This window comes from Poromitra crassiceps (assembly GCF_964638095.1).
Source record: "Poromitra crassiceps genome assembly, chromosome: 4".
In the NCBI taxonomy this organism is placed as follows: Eukaryota; Metazoa; Chordata; class Actinopteri; order Beryciformes; family Melamphaidae; genus Poromitra; species Poromitra crassiceps.
The window spans coordinates 61,527,505-61,547,347 of record NC_139626.1 but is presented as its reverse complement, the minus strand read 5'-3'; the positions used below and the strand labels follow the sequence as shown (position 1 = coordinate 61,547,347).

General features: G+C 43.2%; 1 protein-coding gene across 1 annotated transcript in view; it reads left to right on the top strand.

Moving 5' to 3' along the window:
* The window catches only part of LOC310775890 (uncharacterized protein), a gene marked incomplete at its 3' end in the record, with an annotated part of 56,210 nt that overhangs the window by 29,624 nt on the left and 6,743 nt on the right, over positions 1–19,843 (top strand). The window lies entirely within an intron of this gene.

The window sequence follows — 19,843 nt, the reverse complement described above, 5'->3', positions numbered from 1 at the left end:
CTGTCAATAAATAAACAAATAACCACACTGTCCTGTTTCACTTTCTGCTAACTCAGTTAACCAGATAAGTTTGTTGACAATTTGGCATAAGTCCAGGATTTTCTGTTTTCACAAAGCCAACAATTTAGCCAGACTTGTTACCAGGGCAACAGAGCCTTAAGCCCAAACCTGTAAAACGTCAGATTTAAGCTCAAGTTAGCTGATAGTTTGAACATATTATCATTATAAGAAGCATTTAGAAGATGCTTAATGTGCTTTTACACATAGACAGCCAGCATGATCTTTATGAATGCTTCAATTTAGTTTTAAAGGGCCCATATTTAGCTAATTAATGTATTATTATTTTATTGTTGGCCTCCACTAGAGTAGCTTATTGCATCATTCATAGTTCAAAAAACTCATTGTTTATCTTGTACTGGCTCTCACGGCCCCCTTCAGTTCACCCTCTGTCTGAAAAGCTCTGTTTTAGTCTTCTGCGTTTTGCTGTGGCAGGGTATTTTAGTCTTCTGCGTTTTGCCGTGGCAGGGAATAAACCCGCTCGTCGTTTCCACTCTTCCTCCTTCCTACACGTTATATCCAGACGCAAAGCTACAATATCTGTCTGTCTGTCTGTCTGTCTGTCTGTCTGTCTGTCTTTCCGTCCGTCCGTCCGTCCGTCCGTCCGTCCGTCCGTCCATCTATCTATCTATCTATCTATGTAGATAGATAGATAGATAGATAGATAGATAGATAGATAGATAGATAGATAGATAGATAGATAGATAGATAGTCATGCATAACAGAAACAGCGATCTCTGCTTTGGCTACTAAATTTGGTAGTTGTAAAACAATGATATCAACGAGCAACGGATTGTCAAAACGAATTTAACCATTGATGAAAAACGTAAGTTGGACGTAACAAGCAAGCAATTGATATATCAACATCCCCCTAATGCAACAGCTCCGCTAGGCCTGGGCTGCGCCGGGACATTTTCTTCGGCGGCTGGCCGAGCAGGGCATCCCTTAACGCGGCCGCCGTAACGTTACGCCCCGGGGTCCACCCGCTATGCCGACGTTATGTTTAGGCGTGGGGGTGGGAGAGGTGCTAGTTAGCTAACTTCCCAAATGCTTGTGACTAATAGCTGGGCCTCTCCTAGCAAAGGCTACACGGACCAAACAAAAATGAGGACTTGGAGAAGTCAGCAAGTTGGACTAACGTTACAAGTTCTGAACATGTGTGCCTTCGTCATTCCAGCTATTATGTTCATTATGTTAGATGAAAGGCAGCTGTGCTAGGCTATATATAGCAAGCGCTAACGTTACTTAGCGCTTCCTAGCACAGCAGGTTGGTTCGCAGTACAACCGATGCTGGAATGAGACACATATTTTCAGAACTTACCACTTCAGTCCTACATCTTTGCTCACTTCCAAGTCGTCTCCTTGCTTTTGCTGTCCTGAATCCATTGAGAATAGAGAGGCAAAGTGGAACGTCACTTCCTGCTTCAGCACTGTACCAGAGATTTTCATCCACCATTTATTTTCCCATAGACATGTTGTAAAATGCTTATAAAATAGTTTTACTTCGTCGAACCAAACGGTTCAGCTAACGCTATAATCGGGAGAGACCATAGAACATTTCACTTGGACCAAAATAAAAAACAACATCGAAAAAATATTTCTTTTAAACCCGCATTTCTTTTACGTTTTGGTCCCAGTGAAAGGTTATGCGATCTCTCCTGTTTCTAAGTATATCTGTACCGTTTGGTTTGAACCAGTAAAACTATTTTTATAAGCATTTTATGAAATGTCTGGGAAAATAAATGGCGGATGAAAATCCCTGGTACAGTGCTGAAGCAGGAAGTGACGTATCACTTTGCCTCTCTATTCCATGCGACTACTGGTGTGTGTGTGCGAGCCAGTCTGACAGCCAGGTTGGCAAGGCACAACAAGTCCTTTTTTTTTTTCATCTCTTGCCACCAGGGGGTGCTGCAGCACCCACCGCACCGAGCTTCCCGCGCCCTTGGTCCTACCTGATGTCACCTAGACCAGTGGCTCTCGCACAAATCCCGTACCATCTCGTACACGAGATTTCATGGGGGGGGGGGAGGGTTCACGGGGGTAACATTTAAACACTTTCACCTATTTATTTGAAACGTAGCCCACGTTTAATATGACCATCCAAGATTGTAACGGCATATATATGATACAAAATTAAGAAATGCATAATATGGCCCCTTTAAGTGAATTATTGAGCTGCAGTAATGAATCAATTTAGTCCTAAGTGAATTAGTCAGGGTGTCAGCATGGGGGAGTCCCTGCTCTCCCAACATGCCAATCTCTTTATGGCGAAATTTGAAGAAGACTTTGTATATCAAAACCGTTTTGTGCATTGTTAAAATGTTGGTTCAGTTTTATTGATGATATATTTCACTGGTTTCACTGATTTAGGTTAAATGCATGAAAGGTCTGTGGTTAATACAAGTTTTGGGAGTGGTCATTTGTGTTCAGCAGGATAATCTTGACAAACATGAATCACTTTTATGACTTTGTAAGCGTTTTCTGAAAATCACATTTAAATAATAAACACATTTAGGATTCAAAAGTCATAAATGTGTTCCTCCTTTGTGAAGATTATGCATCTGAACACAAATGACCACTCTCATAAACTTAACCCACAGACCTTATTTCATGCATTGAACTGAAATCCCCATTGTAAAAGCCCATAGCCTTTTGCCCTTATGAACCAAAGTGCTACTTCCAGACTCATTCTTGCTGTACTCTGTTGTGATGAATTGTTGAGGCGGTCGAGCGAGCTAGACCGTGCATGAAGAGAGAGAGCAGTCGTATAGCGTGAAAGCTGGGAGAGCTGGGGATGGTTTTTGTCTGTCGTGTTTTAAAACTAAAGTAATTAAAGTAACTAAAGTAGTAACTAAAGGTAACTAAAGTAACATTAAAACTAAAGTAACAAGCCTGTTTTGAAAATGTAAGAAGCAGAAAGTACATTAAAATGTAGGGAGTGACAGGACAAAGTCGGAAAAATAAATACTTAGTACAGACACCTGAATATTCTACTTAGGTAGAAATATTTAGTTACTTCACACACACACACACACACACACACACACACACACACACACACACACACACACACACACACAAACCTCTCTCTCGCTCACCACTGCCCTAAATAGTCAGGCGATCATCAATCATCCCCTTTTTCTATCGTTTATTTTATTCCAAACGTGTGAGTTATATAAAAATGGCCTCCTGCAGTTGTTATGAAAAGGTGAAATTAACTATAGACCAAAACCGTGTTTTGCCTCAGACTGGAAACATGTTTAATCCTGTTACAAAGTAGTGCATTTTAACATGGGGTGAATAGAGACCCGCAGAAACGAGTCCAGAAATCATCGATGCTTACAGTCCTGGTTCTTCACTGTTTTCGCCTATGGGAGTTTTGAATGGGTTTTTGGCGCGATGCTTCTAATAATCTCTCTGGGCAACGCTGGCTTAATCAAACGTGAACCAGTGTTTAGTAATATCATCTTCACACACGAGGACCACTTTTATGACTTTTGAAGCTTTTACGTGCCGTTAAAAGGGCAGCTAGCTATAACGGCTAAATGAGACTACACTGTTGAGTCGATACGTCAATAACGTCACCACTTCAAAGGACGAACACGGAAATTCTCTTTCCCTCACCTGGTTCAGCCCCGTTCAGCCCGGGGTAATCAGTGCACACATCAACAACACTCCAGGTTGAGTGGTGACGTGACGTGGAAGCCTATGCGACAGTGTGTAGTTCTGGATTAGCGTAGCTCGAGCTTTTTACTTCTAGGGCTCGCATTTACGCTACAAAACTCATGAAAGTGGTCCTCATGTGTGAAGATTATCCGACTGAACTCTGGTTCGCGTTTGATTAATCTTGCGTTGCCCAGAGACCGTATTTGAAGCATCGCGGCAAAAACCCACTCAGAAATCCCATAGACAGAAACAGTGAAGAACCAGGAAGTCCGGGACTTCCGCGTTCTGACTACAAAAATACGTCATCCCTGCGGCTCTCTATGCCTACTGTACCCAGCCCCAAGTGGCCATTCGAGGAACTACAGCTTTAAGGGACACTTCCTGGACTTCAGGTTGCCCACTGTCGCACGCACGCACACACACACACACACACACACACACACACACACACACACACACTCTCTATCAGCACGCGCACACACACACACACACACACACACACACACAGACAGTTTCTCTCTCTCATACACACACACACACACACACACACACACACACACACCCTCTCTATCGTGCACGCTTACACACACACTCACTCATCTCAGTGGTGTAGTGGAGGGTAGACGCAGCCTACTTATTTTTCAGATGGCTTTGTGTCTACTCACTTCTAAATCTCCTCTGATGCGCAACCATTCAAGTTTTTAAGATAAGCCAATCAGAAGCAGAGAAGGGCGGAATCTTTTCCCTTGCTTTCCTAGGATAAAAATGGCGACTCACTTGCCTGCGGCCTACCCTTCCTGCCTGACCTGATATGAGAAGAAGATGAAGCGAAAAAACTACTCGCGCTACACAAACAAAACTTTTAGACTGCTTTCAGTGAAAACGACCTTGCAACAACGACCATGCTAATGCTAACGTTACACCAGTAGCCACTAGCCAGCAGCACAGCTAACGTCAATAGCGATGGTAATGTCATCTCGGTCCTAACGCTAGTTAGCAGTTCAGCTAATGTTGCTATTGCTAGCAATAACATTACGGTGCTCAAACAAGTTGGAGAAGATGCCGACACAGACGCTGCCTCTTCGAATGAAGACGACAACCAAGGTGAGCACTTTTTAATAGAAGCAGGACCTTGCAAATTATCTTAACAACATGCCAACACATTGAGGGGCCGTTACTGTATGTCATGTGAGAAACAACACATTGAGGGACCGTTACTGTATGTCATGTGAGAAACAACACATTGAGGGACCGTTACTGTATGTCATGTGAGAAACAACACATTGAGGGACCGTTACTGTATGTCATGTGAGAAACAACACATTGAGGGACCGTTACTGTATGTCATGTGAGAAACAACACACTGAGGGACCGTTACTGTATGTCATGTGAGAAACAACACATTGAGGGACCGTTACTGTATGTCATGTGAGAAACAACACATTGAGGGACCGTTACTGTATGTCATGTGAGAAACAACACATTGAGGGACCGTTACTGTATGTCATGTGAGAAACAACACATTGAGGGACCGTTACTGTATGTCATGTGAGAAACAACACATTGAGGGACCGTTACTGTATGTCATGTGAGAAACAACACATTGAGGGACGTTACTGTATGTCATGTGAGAAACAACACATTGAGGGACCGTTACTGTATGTCATGTAAGAAACAACACATTGAGGGACCGTTACTGTATGTCATGTGAGAAACAACACATTGAGGGGCCGTTACTGTATGTCATGTGAGAAACAACACATTGAGGGACCGTTACTGTATGTCATGTGAGAAACAACACATTGAGGGACCTTAACTGTATGTCATGTGATAAACAACACACTGAGGGACCGTTACTGTATGTCATGTGAGAAACAACACATTGAGGGACCGTTACTGTATGTCATGTGAGAAACAACACATTGAGGGACCGTTACTGTATGTCATGTGAGAAACAACACACTGAGGGACCGTTACTGTATGTCATGTGAGAAACAACACATTGAGGGATTGTTACTGTATGTCATGTGAGAAACAACACACTGAGGGACCGTTACTGTATGTCATGTGAGAAACAACACATTGAGGGACCGTTACTGTATGTCATGTGAGAAACAACACATTGAGGGGCCGTTACTGTATGTCATGTGAGAAACAACACAGTGAGGGACCGTTACTGTATGTCATGTAAGAAACAACACATTGAGGGACCGTTACTGTATGTCATGTGAGAAACAACACATTGAGGGACCTTAACTGTATGTCATGTGATAAACAACACACTGAGGGACCGTTACTGTATGTCATGTGAGAAACAACACATTGAGGGACCGTTACTGTATGTCATGTGAGAAACAACACATTGAGGGACCGTTACTGTATGTCATGTGAGAAACAACACATTGAGGGACCGTTACTGTATGTCATGTGAGAAACAACACATTGAGGGACCGTTACTGTATGTCATGTAAGAAACAACACATTGAGGGACCGTTACTGTATGTCATGTGAGAAACAACACATTGAGAGACCGTTACTGTATGTCATGTGAGAAACAACACATTGAGGGACGTTACTGTATGTCATGTGAGAAACAACACATTGAGGGACCGTTACTGTATGTCATGTGAGAAACAACACATTGAGGGACCGTTACTGTATGTCATGTGAGAAACAACACATTGAGGGACGTTACTGTATGTCATGTGAGAAACGAAACAACACATTGAGGGACCGTTATTGTATGTCATGTGAGAAATGATGGTCTCGACCTAGTTTCAAGATGAAGACCAGTTACGCTGCCTCACGCCACACGTAATCTAGAGACATAGCGACCTTAGCATCACGCGTAATCCTAGCGCGACGACAAGCGCAGTAATCCCAGCGTGACGTCGTTAATGTCGTCAGTGCAGCAGTGACGCACTTGCCTAGGTGACGGCGTTAATGGCGTCAGTGCCGAGGCCATGACGTGGCAGTATTTATAGCCACGCCGGGCGCCCCACGGTCCTTGTTCCCTGTCCTCCAGCGCCGCACTAAGCTGATCGAATTCCTTCTCTGGAAGCCGCGTTTCACCCCACCCACCTCCCCAGTCCACCACCAATGTATTGACTCCCGAAGAACCCCCTACGGGGGGGGGGGGGTTCTCCGAGCGGATGCCCTCCCGCCTCAAGAAGAGAGGCATCCTGCCTCAGAGTCACTACGGGGGGGGGGGGGGGTTCTCCGAGCGGATGCCCTCCCGCCTCAAGAAGAGAGGCATCCTGCCTCAGAGTCACTACGCCAAAGAATCAGTTGCCATGCTGCCACGCCATCAGAATTAATGCCATACTGCTTCAGGCCATGAATCGGGGGGGTTCGAGCCAACCGGTCGGCGACAAGCGTCGCCTTCTCGAGCCAACCGGTCGGCGACAAGCGTCGCCTTCCGCCCAGCGGGGTTCGAGCCAACCGTTCGGCGACAAGCGGGTTCGAGGGGGGTTCGAGCCAACCGGTCGGCGACAAGCGTCGCCCGAGCCAACCGGTCGGCGCCAAGCGTCGCCTTCTCGAGCCAACCGGTCGGCGACAAGCGTCGCCTTCCGCCCAGCGGGGTTCGAGCCAACCGTTCAGCGACAAGCGTCGCCTTCTCAAGCCAACCGGTCGGCGACAAGCGTCGCCCTCCGCCCAGCGCCCGCCGTATCACGAGGCGAGCTGACCGGTCGGCCTTTCAGGTTCTCTCTTTTGGGGGGTTCTCCGAGCGGATGCCCTCCCGCCTCAAGAAGAGAGGCATCCTGCCTCAGAGTCACTACGCCAAAGAATCAGTTGCCATGCTGCCACGCCATCAGAATTAATGCCATACTGCTTCAGGCCATGAATCCTATCACCATGCCATACTCCAATAAAGCTTGCTGATTAACCTTACCCTCTGGTCTCTCATGATTGAAATGATGGTCTCGACCTAGTTTCAAGATGAAGACCAAGATTCAAGATTCAAGATTCAAGATTTATTAAGTGTCCCAAAAGGGCAAATTGGATTGCAGAAAGCGTAGTACGAAGTACATACATAAAAACAAATAAGACAAAAAGAACATTGTAAAAACAGTCTAGAGCAGCAATTTAAAGTGCAACACAATAGTTAAAGTGCAAATGACAACAGTAGCAACGATCTAAAGTGCACAGTAGAGATATAAAGTGCATAGTAGCAAAGTGCAGTTCGCTCACAGCAGCACATTTATATCACAAGAAAGAGCTACAATGTATCATTGTATTAAAGCACAAAAGAAAAAACCTCAGTCCAGACCAAAGGGCAGACAAAGTATATAATACAGATATACTGTATTGTACCCCTAAGAATAAATAAAGATAAAAGAATAAAAGAATAAAAGGATAAAATAAATAAATAACAAAATAACAGCAACGGCAGATGGGGAGACATTACATTTGTACCCCAGCAGCGTTCAACGCTCTGATAGAGACAGGCACAAAGGAATTTCTGTACCTGTTCTTTTTAACTATGGGGGCACGAAGGCGGAGCCCGGAAGGAAGCAGCTCATATTCGAACCTCAGAGGGTGGGCATCATCTGATCGGATGGACTCAGCTTTTTTCAGCACCTGTTTATTACAGATCTGGTCCAGGCTTCTGAACTGGGTTCCGGCTATTTTTGAAGCCACCTTCACTATTCTCCCCAGGGAGTTCTTGTCTTTAGTACAAAGATTACCATACCAGCAGATTATGGAAAATGATATGACAGACTCCACAAAAGCACTATAGAACATTTTCATCAGAGTTTTATCAACCTGAAATTTGGCCAGCTTCCTAAGGCAGTAAAGGCGCTGCTGACCTTTCTTACACAGCATGTCGGTATTCAGATCAAACTTCAGCTTGCTGTCAATTACCGTACCCAGATATTTGTAGTCTGTCACTATATCGACAGGCTGACCGTTGACAAAACTGCTCTGGGGAACAGGGGGGGAACGTCGAAAATCAATACAAACCTCTTTCGTTTTGGAAACGTTGAGTTCTAAGCCTAAGAAGAGAGGCATCCTGCCTCAGAGTCACTACACAACACACTGAGGGACGTTACTGTATGTCATGTGAGAAACAACACATTGAGGGACCGTTACTGTATGTCATGTGAGAAACAACACATTGAGGGACGTTACTGTATGTCATGTGAGAAACAACACATTGAGGGACCGTTACTGTATGTCATGTGAGAAACAACACATTGAGGGACCGTTACTGTATGTCATGTGAGAAACAACACACTGAGGGACCGTTACTGTATGTCATGTGAGAAACAACACATTGAGGGACCGTTACTGTATGTCATGTGAGAAACAACACACTGAGGGGCCGTTACTGTATGTCATGTGAGAAACAACACATTGAGGGACCGTTACTGTATGTCATGTGAGAACAACACATTGAGGGACCGTTACTGTATGTCATGTAAGAAACAACACATTGAGGGACCGTTACTGTATGTCATGTAAGAAACAACACATTGAGGGACCGTTACTGTATGTCATGTGAGAAACAACACATTGAGGGACCGTTACTGTATGTCATGTGAGAAACAACACATTGAGGGACCGTTACTGTATGTCATGTGAGAAACAACACATTGAGGGACGTTACTGTATGTCATGTGAGAAACAACACATTGAGGGACCGTTACTGTATGTCATGTGAGAAACAACACATTGAGGGGCCGTTACTGTATGTCATGTGAGAAACAACACACTGAGGGACCGTTACTGTATGTCATGTGAGAAACAACACATTGAGGGACCGTTACTGTATGTCATGTGAGAAACAACACACTGAGGGACCGTTACTGTATGTCATGTGAGAAACAACACATTGAGGGACCGTTACTGTATGTCATGTGAGAAACAACACACTTTTATTTTGGCTATTTTCAGGATATTTTGATCCTAATACTTTTGGACTTTGTCTTTTACAGCTGCCGGGACACGACCTGGTGATGCCCGCAGGCTGAAGCGGTGTGCTTCAGTCATGATTGTGATGTCATCAGTGATGATGTCATCAGTGACAGTGTGTTATTTGATTGTGTTTATAACATGTTTAAAAACCTGCCTCGATGATTTAGATGTTTATGTAAGTATTGATTTGCACTACCTAGTACCTACCTCATGTCCCTCCAACCAAAATATGAACACCTTTTTAAATAAACCCAGGCTTTAGGTGAGTCACCTTTTTGATAATAGGGCACTTAAGATTTGAGTGGTTTTGTGTTTGCCTCAGTTTGTTTTCATGTGTTTGTCACCTTTTATAGTCTTCATGGGTTTGCATCACTGATTCTTATTTACATTGTTTTTAATATATTGTGGAATTGTTTGCATGATGATATTTGCTATTTATGATATTTCTATATAGCTAAAGAGGAATGTCTGACTTTATAAATAGTGTTCAGCTTTTGAAACTAAATTATTTATTTTAGTTTCAGTTTTAGGACTGAGCATTTTTCAGTTGAATTGGTTTTGATGTGTGGAAGAGGATAACGGTACTTATTGAAAATGCCTGATCTTTCTGCAGTGTTCATTTATTGTTTTTTCTTCTGTATGAGAAATAGTCTTTGTCTTTCCTCTCTGCTGTTGTCATAGCAGCACTTTGCTAATATGGTGTTTGGTTTGCTGCATGCCGACATGTTTATTAAAACATAAATTAATCTCTGACTGAAACACCATATCGCCTCATTGTGAATATAAAATATCTTATATTCATGCATTAGGCTGTAAGACCAGTAAGATTTTGCAAACTGCCCCTTGAGAAAATAATGTTCTTTTACATGTCACAGTTTAACACAAAGCATGAAGACATTGCAGGCTGCTTAAAAAACAACAACTCTCTCTCTCTCTCTCTCTCTCTCTCTCTCGCGCGCGCGCACTCACACACACTGATTGTTCCCGCATTCATCACCATTTCAGGAACGCTTCCTGGACTTCAGATGGGAAGGCTCGCCCACTGTCGCACGCGCGCACGCACACACCAACACACGCGCGCTCACGCACACACACACTCTCTCTCTCGCGCGCGCTCAGCGCTCACACTCACTACTCTCGTGTCTTCACTCTTCACTCTTCCGTCATTCCTCTGTGTTTACAGGTCAGTACACTGAAAATCTTGAGAATAACAACCTCCTAAAGCTCAACTTTAAGTAGCGCGAGTGTGATGACTTTGTTAAGCTTCTGGCATACTCTTCGCGCCCAGCCAAGCGCATAGGGCGCGCGGCGATTATGACGTCATCGCACGGGGCGTGTCGGGGGGTGAGGTCTGAGCGCAGCGCGGCGCGTCCATGGAGATTTTTCTATCAGCGCGTCGGGTTTTGCTGCCTGTGCCTGTGAGATCTCCGTGGTAGGCTATCAGCGGATATCTGCTGTGATTGAGTCCTCACCGTCGTAAAGTCACCTTTGAAGCATGACGTTCGATTATAACGAACTAGTTGTGTGGCTTAAGGCCGTTTCACACCGGTGCGGATCTCCGTGCGAATAATCGGCACAGACATTCGCAATTTTCTTTTTTAATTAGTTGTAATTGAAGCTTGCACACCGCGGCCGAACATTCGTGCGGCATTTTATTTTTCCGGATAGACATTGACGTCCGCGGATTTCCGCCTGCGGAAAATACGTTTGACCAATGAAATCCTTTGTTTACAGCTGACGTCATACCTCCACTACTCTTGCCGAACCTCATCAATTTGGTTTCTCAACATCCAATTTTATATGACAAACACCATGACGATCAACACCGAAATTAAGGACAATAGATCTTCAGATCGCCCAGCAGCTGGGATTCACTGAAGATGGTAATGTAGCTGAAACGAATTCCTACTTGCTAACCTTGTAAACCACTGTTGTAAATGGATGGAGCTAATGTTAGCCACTTGTATCCAAATGCTAACTAGCAGTTTAACATCAAAATTGGGGTCCGCTGCTCCTGCCTCCATTTCACTGAAATGGACGGCAATTTCACTGCCTCCAGTTGCTTTTCATGGCTCGTCTCGCTGCTGTGTCTGTCTGTCTGTGTCTGACGTTAGCCGACTGGTAGCTAGCTTGCGCAAGTAGATGGTGCTGTCCTACTAGACGGGAGCCGGGGAGGGACATTAACTACTGGTTACACTGAACACTGTTTTTCCGCTGCGGAAAATTAATGTGGGACTGCGAATAATTCGCACCGGACCTGTGTGTATAGGTTGCAATGTGGAAAATTCGCACGGAATTTCGTACCACATTCCGCCTCTGCATTCGCACCGCATCTGTGTGAAACAGGCTTTAGCCTTCCCAAATGTTGAGGGTCGTTTTTTAGAATTTAATACATAGAATTGGGAACGTTACATTCAATTTCATTCAGACTGCCTGGAGGAGCGAGCTGAGCACTGAGTATGTTCTGTTTTGGCCTGCGCAGAGTGCGTGCACCCTCCCCGGAGCCCCTCCTCCAGCGCGTGCGCGAAGAGTATGCCAGAAGCTTTAGTTTATCTGTTCGTTTCTGCATCCGGTTTAAAAGAGGGGAAATCTCCGCGAGACTTCACATGTTGAGACAGTGTCTCAACATGTTAAGTCTCGCGGCCGGCTCTAGTCATATTGGAGCCCTAGGCGAGACTTGATTTGGCGCCCCCCCCTCCTCCCCTTCACACACACACACACACACACACACACACACACACACACACACACACACACACACACACACACACACACACACACACACACACACACACACACGTACATCTGTGAATCACCAGCATTTATTATTATTATTATTATTATCATATAAAGATTTTGGTCGTTTGAAGCCAGATTTATAGGAATATCTCATTTTAAATTAACATTAGGATTAGATTTACTCCTTTTCTCACTCCCATGTCACCTGCTCTCCCTGCAGGGCTTGAAATTAACTTTTGATCACCAGTCAATATAGCTCCTAGATTTTAAAGTTACCAGCCAATTAAAATTTCCACTAGCCAAAATGTTTTTCTTGAAATAAACCAGAGTGCCACTGGGTTAATATAAGTATCAGTAGAAAATATGTTATAGCATAATGAATCTATACATTACAGTATTTCACTGATAAATTGTGTGATTTCAAATTGTGTCAAAATGAAGAGATTTTTGTTTATGTATCCATTTATTTATTTGTACATGTAAATTGGTAGCAGGAGTCACTGGTTACTCTGTTTATCCAGGCCTGACTTGTATACTTTATTTTTTTTATAAATAATTATGAGGGGGTGCCCCTTTTTCACTTATGCACGCACCAGGCCCCTAAACTGTCTGTGTACGTCTCTGGATAGCAGCAGCAGCAGCAGCTTGTTACTTACTTGCACGTTGGTTTCTCCCACAATCTGCTCTGCTGTTTCACTCACGTCTTTTCTCCCCCCCCCCCCCCCCCCCCCCCCCTCTCTCGCTCGCTCCCCTTCTCTGTCAATAGTCACAGTATCTGTAGGTTCTTCACAATAAAAATCGTCCTGATGCTTTGTCAATGAGTTCGCCTGAATCAGCAGAAATGTTTCAAAACGGCTCCAGACTACTGAAAGCGACCACAATTAAACGCTAGTCTAGTAGATGTCAAACAGAAACAAAACTAAAAAAGAGGGAAACTAAACTAAAGCAGCCTACAGCCTTTTAAAATGTATTCTCCTGGTTCACTTTTGATGGGGAGGAGAAGGCACTAAGTGAAGTGACACTCACCACCACCTCCGACGTAGGCTACTCAGCTGCTGCACTGACGCTGTCTGTGACAAGCGGCTTGTCGGGATTCCCGCAATCCTGCACCCAATTTCAAGCACTGATTGCGCAGAAAAGGAGGGGGCGCCTGGGCGCACACCAGCGATTTTAGTTTTTTGTTTGTTTGTTGTTTTGTGAGGGCTACAGAGCGCCCTAGCCGAACTGGCGCCCCAGGCAGGAAACTGGTTCGCCTGTAGGGCGAGCCGGCCCTGTGAGACACGCTTGGTGGTCCACTGTAAAAAAATGGTGATTGACATGTTTTGAGCAGAGCACAATAGTAACGTGTGTATTTATATTATACAGAGTTTCAATGTTTTGTCCCTGCACACCTGACATCTGTTGTAAAGAAGGTTTATTTATGTTGCTGAGAAGTGTTTCAAAGTTTAATTCACTACATTCATGCATCTAGTACAGTGGGCATTTCAGCCTGCCTATTTTTGACGCCTATGCGGAAATTGCATTCTTTCAAATGGCCAGTGGAGGTCGCAGCTTGTGTAGCACTCCCGAGAACATCCATTCAACTATATGGGAAACGAGCCAACTTCTCTCTCGGTCTATGGCTTAAATACACACTTTCCAAATTAGTGTATGGTCTGAAAAAACTATTTCAAGTCTTTTTCATGCTTTAACGCCCTCCGTTTTCCAAATTATAGCCCCATTTCGAGGAAAATTGACGACAAACATTGGATAATAAGAACAGTAATACTTCCGACCGGTAGAGGCAGCAATGTGCCGCAAGGCATCAGGTAGCAAGTAATAGTTGAGCAAATTATCAGAAAATAGCGTTATGATATTTTAATAATGTTAGTAGACACACGTAACTATATAGATACCATACATCTAACGTCCATAACATGGCGGACCATTTAACGTTATTCATACCGTTAGATAAAGCCTTAAGCCTTCTCTGTATTCAGACATTCAGACCATTGGATTCAGCACAGAAACCGGAGTACGTTATAAGGTTTTAAATAGAGTCACGTTATAAACAACTAACCAATGCTGGGGGTCCGTATGGAAACAGTGTTACTCGAAATGGTTAAAAGTTAAATCAATTTGGTCATTCAGTGCCGTTTTACTGCAATGTAAAGTAAGTAGCGTTAGCCGATACATTAGCCAAAGTAGCTGAGTACCCATAATGCATTACGGCGATAAGGGAGACAGAGCAAATTCGGAAACTCCCCCGCCAGCCGCTAGGGGCAGCCGCCCCTTCTCCTCGTACTTCCGTGTAGCATTAATTCATTCAACCAATCAAACGAAATCAAACAATATCCGGAAGTGAGCTTCATTTTGCTGTGTCAAAGTCAATGAGCTATGTTGGTCCATTATATATAGGTCAATGATCTAGTAACACTTTAAGCTGCTAATTCTCCATTTTGAGTTTGGATCAAAGCTACACTGTAAAATGTTTATTTCCAAAATATTTCAAGTTAAATAACTTTCTCTATGTGTCCATGTGGAATGTTTTGAAAGGAGACGGCTAAAAATAGCTTTGAGCAAAAGTAAGCTTATTCATCTTGCTCAGTGAATTATAGGATATATAGCATAGTATAGTATACATATACATATACGAGGGATCAGCCGAGCAGTATTTTTGTAAACAAACCGCGTCACTGGGTGGCAACAGCAATGGAACCCTATGGAGCCCAAGTGGCGCGAGGCTTGCGTGTCTCACTCTAGCCGGCTAACTCTGTTTACATTTTAAAAATTGCGACAGTTCACACAACTTTAACACGACATGCATATATTATATATCAAACTCTTGAGCTAATTCTGCTCTCACTCAGAATGTCAAAATAAGCGATGTCATGTATAGTTTTTGAGATATTAACGTTTGGCACAACTGATACTATTAACTGCCGCGGGGTTCCGCATTTCTGGGTGGCAAGTGATGTCACGCTGATTCGTCCTATAGGCCTAGTATAGTATTCACCTTATCATTTGCCCATATACTTACCAAAAAGATGTTTCCCAGAAAAAAAAAAAACTGAGAACGTAACATTCCAAATATTATGTGACCAGTTCATCAGAATAACCCCTATTTGGACATTTTTAACGAGCAGCGAGGAGCGCGCTGGCTGTGTGACCAGTCGGACTAACGCTACTAGTAGGCTATCTGTCAACCCCTAGCGTTAGTACTGTACTGGCAGTAAGAAAACACTGTCGACGTGCTTTTGTAACTAACGTTAAATGCAGACCGGGTACAGCCATCAGCTCCTCGCAGCAGTAACGCTATGAGCATGTAACTGAAGTTGGTCACAGTGTAGCTGCTGAATGTTGCCAAATAGGGCTGGGTTAAAAAAATTGATTCTCTGATTTTTAATCGATTTTTATTTTAATCCTTTGATATCGATTAATATGTCCAGAGATCGATTTTTTTTATTAAAAAAATAAATAACTAAATAAATACATAAATAAATAAACATAGGCTATAATATTATAGCCTGTGTGTGGTAGTTGAAACATAGTTTCAAGTTGACGTTTATTTATGTTTGTAGTTGAAACAAAAACATAAATACTGTAGGCTACATAAATGGAAATGTTTGATCATTAATATCTACTTTTATAAATTATATAGGCTGAAATCAAATCACTGTGCATAATTGTGAAAGTGTCTTTATTGACAGATGAAAAGGCTGTTATTTACCCTTTGTCACCACCTGGTGAGTAAATATATGTGTAACTAAAACCATTCAAATTGACAACCGGTCCGCAACTTTTTTTCCCCATGTCTACCGGTCCTTGGCGCAAAAAAGGTTGGGAACCCCTGTGTTACATAACTGGACAATCATGTAATTCAGGTTACAGCTCAAAAAACATGTGTTAGTATCACTAACCAAATCGATATTGAAATTAATCGAATCGGAATCGAATCGAATCGAATCGAATCGGGATTAATCGATTCAGAACCTTGTGAATTGGAATCGAATCGATTCTTGAAATTTGAACCAATACCCAGCCCTATTGCCAAACTTCATCCATAGTTTACAGTTTATCAATGTTTACTGGCCGGCTAACGCTGAACCGGAAGAACAAATACAATTGCGTCTTAGGGTGCTTTCACACCTACCTTGTTCGCTTGCAGTGTGAAAGCATTTTTTGGATAGTTCGGACTTTAGGACCAAATACAGGAAGTTTTACCAGGCTATTATCAGAGGAATGCTGAGAAATGAGCCGTGGGAGCACATGGGGAGAGGAGGAGAGCAAGTTTGTCATTGAAATATGGTCCGACAACGTTATAAAAGTCAAATGAAAAAAATATCTACCGAATATTTTCAGAGAGGATGAGGGCATGTCACCAAAATAGTCCATTAATTATTAATGATCCGACAACGCGTGCAGGCCGATATGAATGAGTGATAAGACACTGAAAACGCTGATTGAATGGGGAGACAGCAGCCAAAGCGGGTGGACAGACGCACCGTGCGCAAAAGAATGAGGAACGTTGGAACGGGGTGCCAACATTAATTTTGTCAATTTAAAACATAACTTTGCATGTCAAGAAGGTTGCAGTTTGTCGTCAGACTGAAACGTAGGGGTTAGTTTCGTATCAAAACTACATCTCGTGGAAGCTCGTGGCATGTCGCCGGTCTTCAGCTTTGCCGGTAGAGAAAGTGACGTCACTTAGGTGACAGTGTATGTAGTCTTTCTGATTTATAACTTATAGTGCGACAGTTTGGCAACAAACTGCGACTTTCTTGACATGCAAAGTTATGGTTTAAATGGACAAAATTAGCGTTGGCACCCCGTGGCACAATTCAAACGGGATCAAAAAAGTAACCTTATTCTCCGTCCACCGCCATTCATATTTTTTTAGGGCTTGGTACAGGGAGAAAGCAGGAAGTGACGTTTCACTTTGTCTCTCTAAATGTAACAAAAACATGAGTTTGGTTTGGACGTTGGTCCAGACTTTTAGGTGTGAAAGAGCCCTTCTACAACAGCATGAGTGAATACTGGATTCTGATTGGCTAGCAACAGTGGTAAATAGGCCAACAATCTACAGTTCGGCTCCAACCGCAGTATCACTCCGCTCCCTGATGCTGACTCCGCTCCCTGTGCTGACTCCGCCCACCAGTGTTGCCAGATGGCAAATGTTGAATTATCGTACCAGAGGGTCAAAATTATCGTTTTTGGAGTGAAATTATCGTACGCCCCCTCCCCAGCGCTATGTCGGGGGGGGGGCTGCGGCTGATCACAGGCTACTTTTTGGACTTGGCATGATTTTTCAACACTGTGATCTCAGCCTGCGTTGCAACAACAACAAAACACCCTGCACGTATTGGCTGCAAATATGTTGTTTGAAGAGATGATTGTATAAACAGATAGAGTGATACACGTAGGATTCGTCTAAGTGTCACAAAATGATGAAATTATCGTACATTTGGGGGATTTTGGGAATATTGATCGTACATCGTACAGAGGTTGAAATTATTGTACAAATACGATCATTATCGTACGTCTGGCAACGCTGCCGCCCACTGTTAGCCCGTCAGTCTGCAAATCTCTAACAAGGAAATGGCCGATCTCTAACAAGGAAATGTCCGATTTCGTAGTAACGTTTGATTTACTGGGTGGATTGAGTTTTGAGCAGTGGTTAGATGAAGACGAAGGTGAAGTGAACAAAGAACGACATGGTGAAATTGGGGAGAGAGAACTGGCTGAGCTTGAGTTGTCACGAGTTCGGACTAGCGGGAGGTCGGACTAGCGCCCGGACCCCGAACCTGGGACTGTCAAACAAACAAAGGCCCTCTGCCGTCACCAGATATCAACACACCACCACCAAAACGGGCTGCTTTAGATAACTGTTTAAATAACTGTACTTGCAGGCAATGTATCAATAACTGTGAATCCCGTTAAGGAATAGGTTAGTTGTTTTTTGGCTCAAAGGCAACTAAATGTTTAGTGCCATCATTGATCTTGTGTATGGAACTATATTCTGTGGCGGAAGGATAAATGTATTCTGAAACCAGTAATGATTGTAAATAAATGAATTGGATGTTACAATTGTGTATTTTTTATATTATTTGGTAGCTGTTGTAGAAAACAAATTTACCACTCGAGGTCGGGGGTTGTGGTCCCATTTACCACTGGTGGCACGAGGCGAAGCCGAGTGCTATAAACCCTGTACCAGTGGTAAATGTGGCCACAACCCCCTTCCTCTCGTGGTAAATTTGTTAATTCACTCATTGAGTGCCAGCCGCTTTTGGAAAACGGATGCTCCCAGTGCCAGCCCTTTCAGAGCGTTTTCAGTGATTTCTCGAGGCCCACAGAATATTGTGTGATATTGCTATGTAAACACCGAACACGCACAAAGAACGAGGAGACTCTATCATCAGCAAAAAAAGTTTATTGATACCATTTTCCGTTCTTTAGTTATCAGCCGGAGAAGATAGGTTGTTTTCACCAAAAACACGTTTCAAATTAGAAGCTGAGATAATCAGCCTTTTGTGATGTAGTGACGTGGTGTAGTTGTGTGGTGCCCTGCGTGCCCCACCCCCCTCTCCCCCCCCTCAGCTGCAAACTCCTCCCCACACTAACACACAGCCTAACACGCACCCAGCGTCTATTTTTCTATTTTTCTATTTGGAAGCAGCACATAGCTGATAAGATGCACTGGAGTTATTATTTATTTTATTTTATTTTTATGGATTTGATGAATGTGCTGAAGTTGACAAAGAGTAAAAAAGATTTTTTGACACAAAGCAGAAACAGTGAACCACAAGGACATTGAAACAAGGACACTTGTCTTAAGGCTCCTACACACATGATCAGACTGCTTATGTGAAGGTGCCTTTAGGGAAAGTTTGTGTTTATTGAACATTGATCAGACTGCTTATCATGTGAAGGTGCCTTTAGAGAAAGTTTGTGTTTATTGTACATTGATCAGACTGCTTATCATGTGAAGGTGCCTTTAGGGAAAGTTTGTGTTTATTGAACATTGATCAGGCTGCTTATCATGTGAAGGTGCCTTTAGAGAAAGTTTGTGTTTATTGAACATTGATCAGACTGCTTATCATGTGAAGGTGCCTTTAGGGAAAGTTTGTGTTTATTGAACATTGATCAGACTGCTTATCATGTGAAGGTGCCTTTAGAGAAAGTTTGTGTTTATTGAACATTGATCAGACTGCTTATCATGTGAAGGTGCCTTTAGGGAAAGTTTGTGTTTATTGAACATTGATCAGACTGCTTATCATGTGAAGGTGCCTTTAGAGAAAGTTTGTGTTTATTGAACATTGATCAGACTGCTTATCATGTGAAGGTGCCTTTAGGGAAAGTTTGTGTTTATTGAACATTGATCTGACTGCTTATCATGTGAAGGTGCCTTTAGGGAAAGTTTGTGTTTATTGAACATTGATCAGACTGCTTATCATGTGAAGGTGCCTTTAGAGAAAGTTTGTGT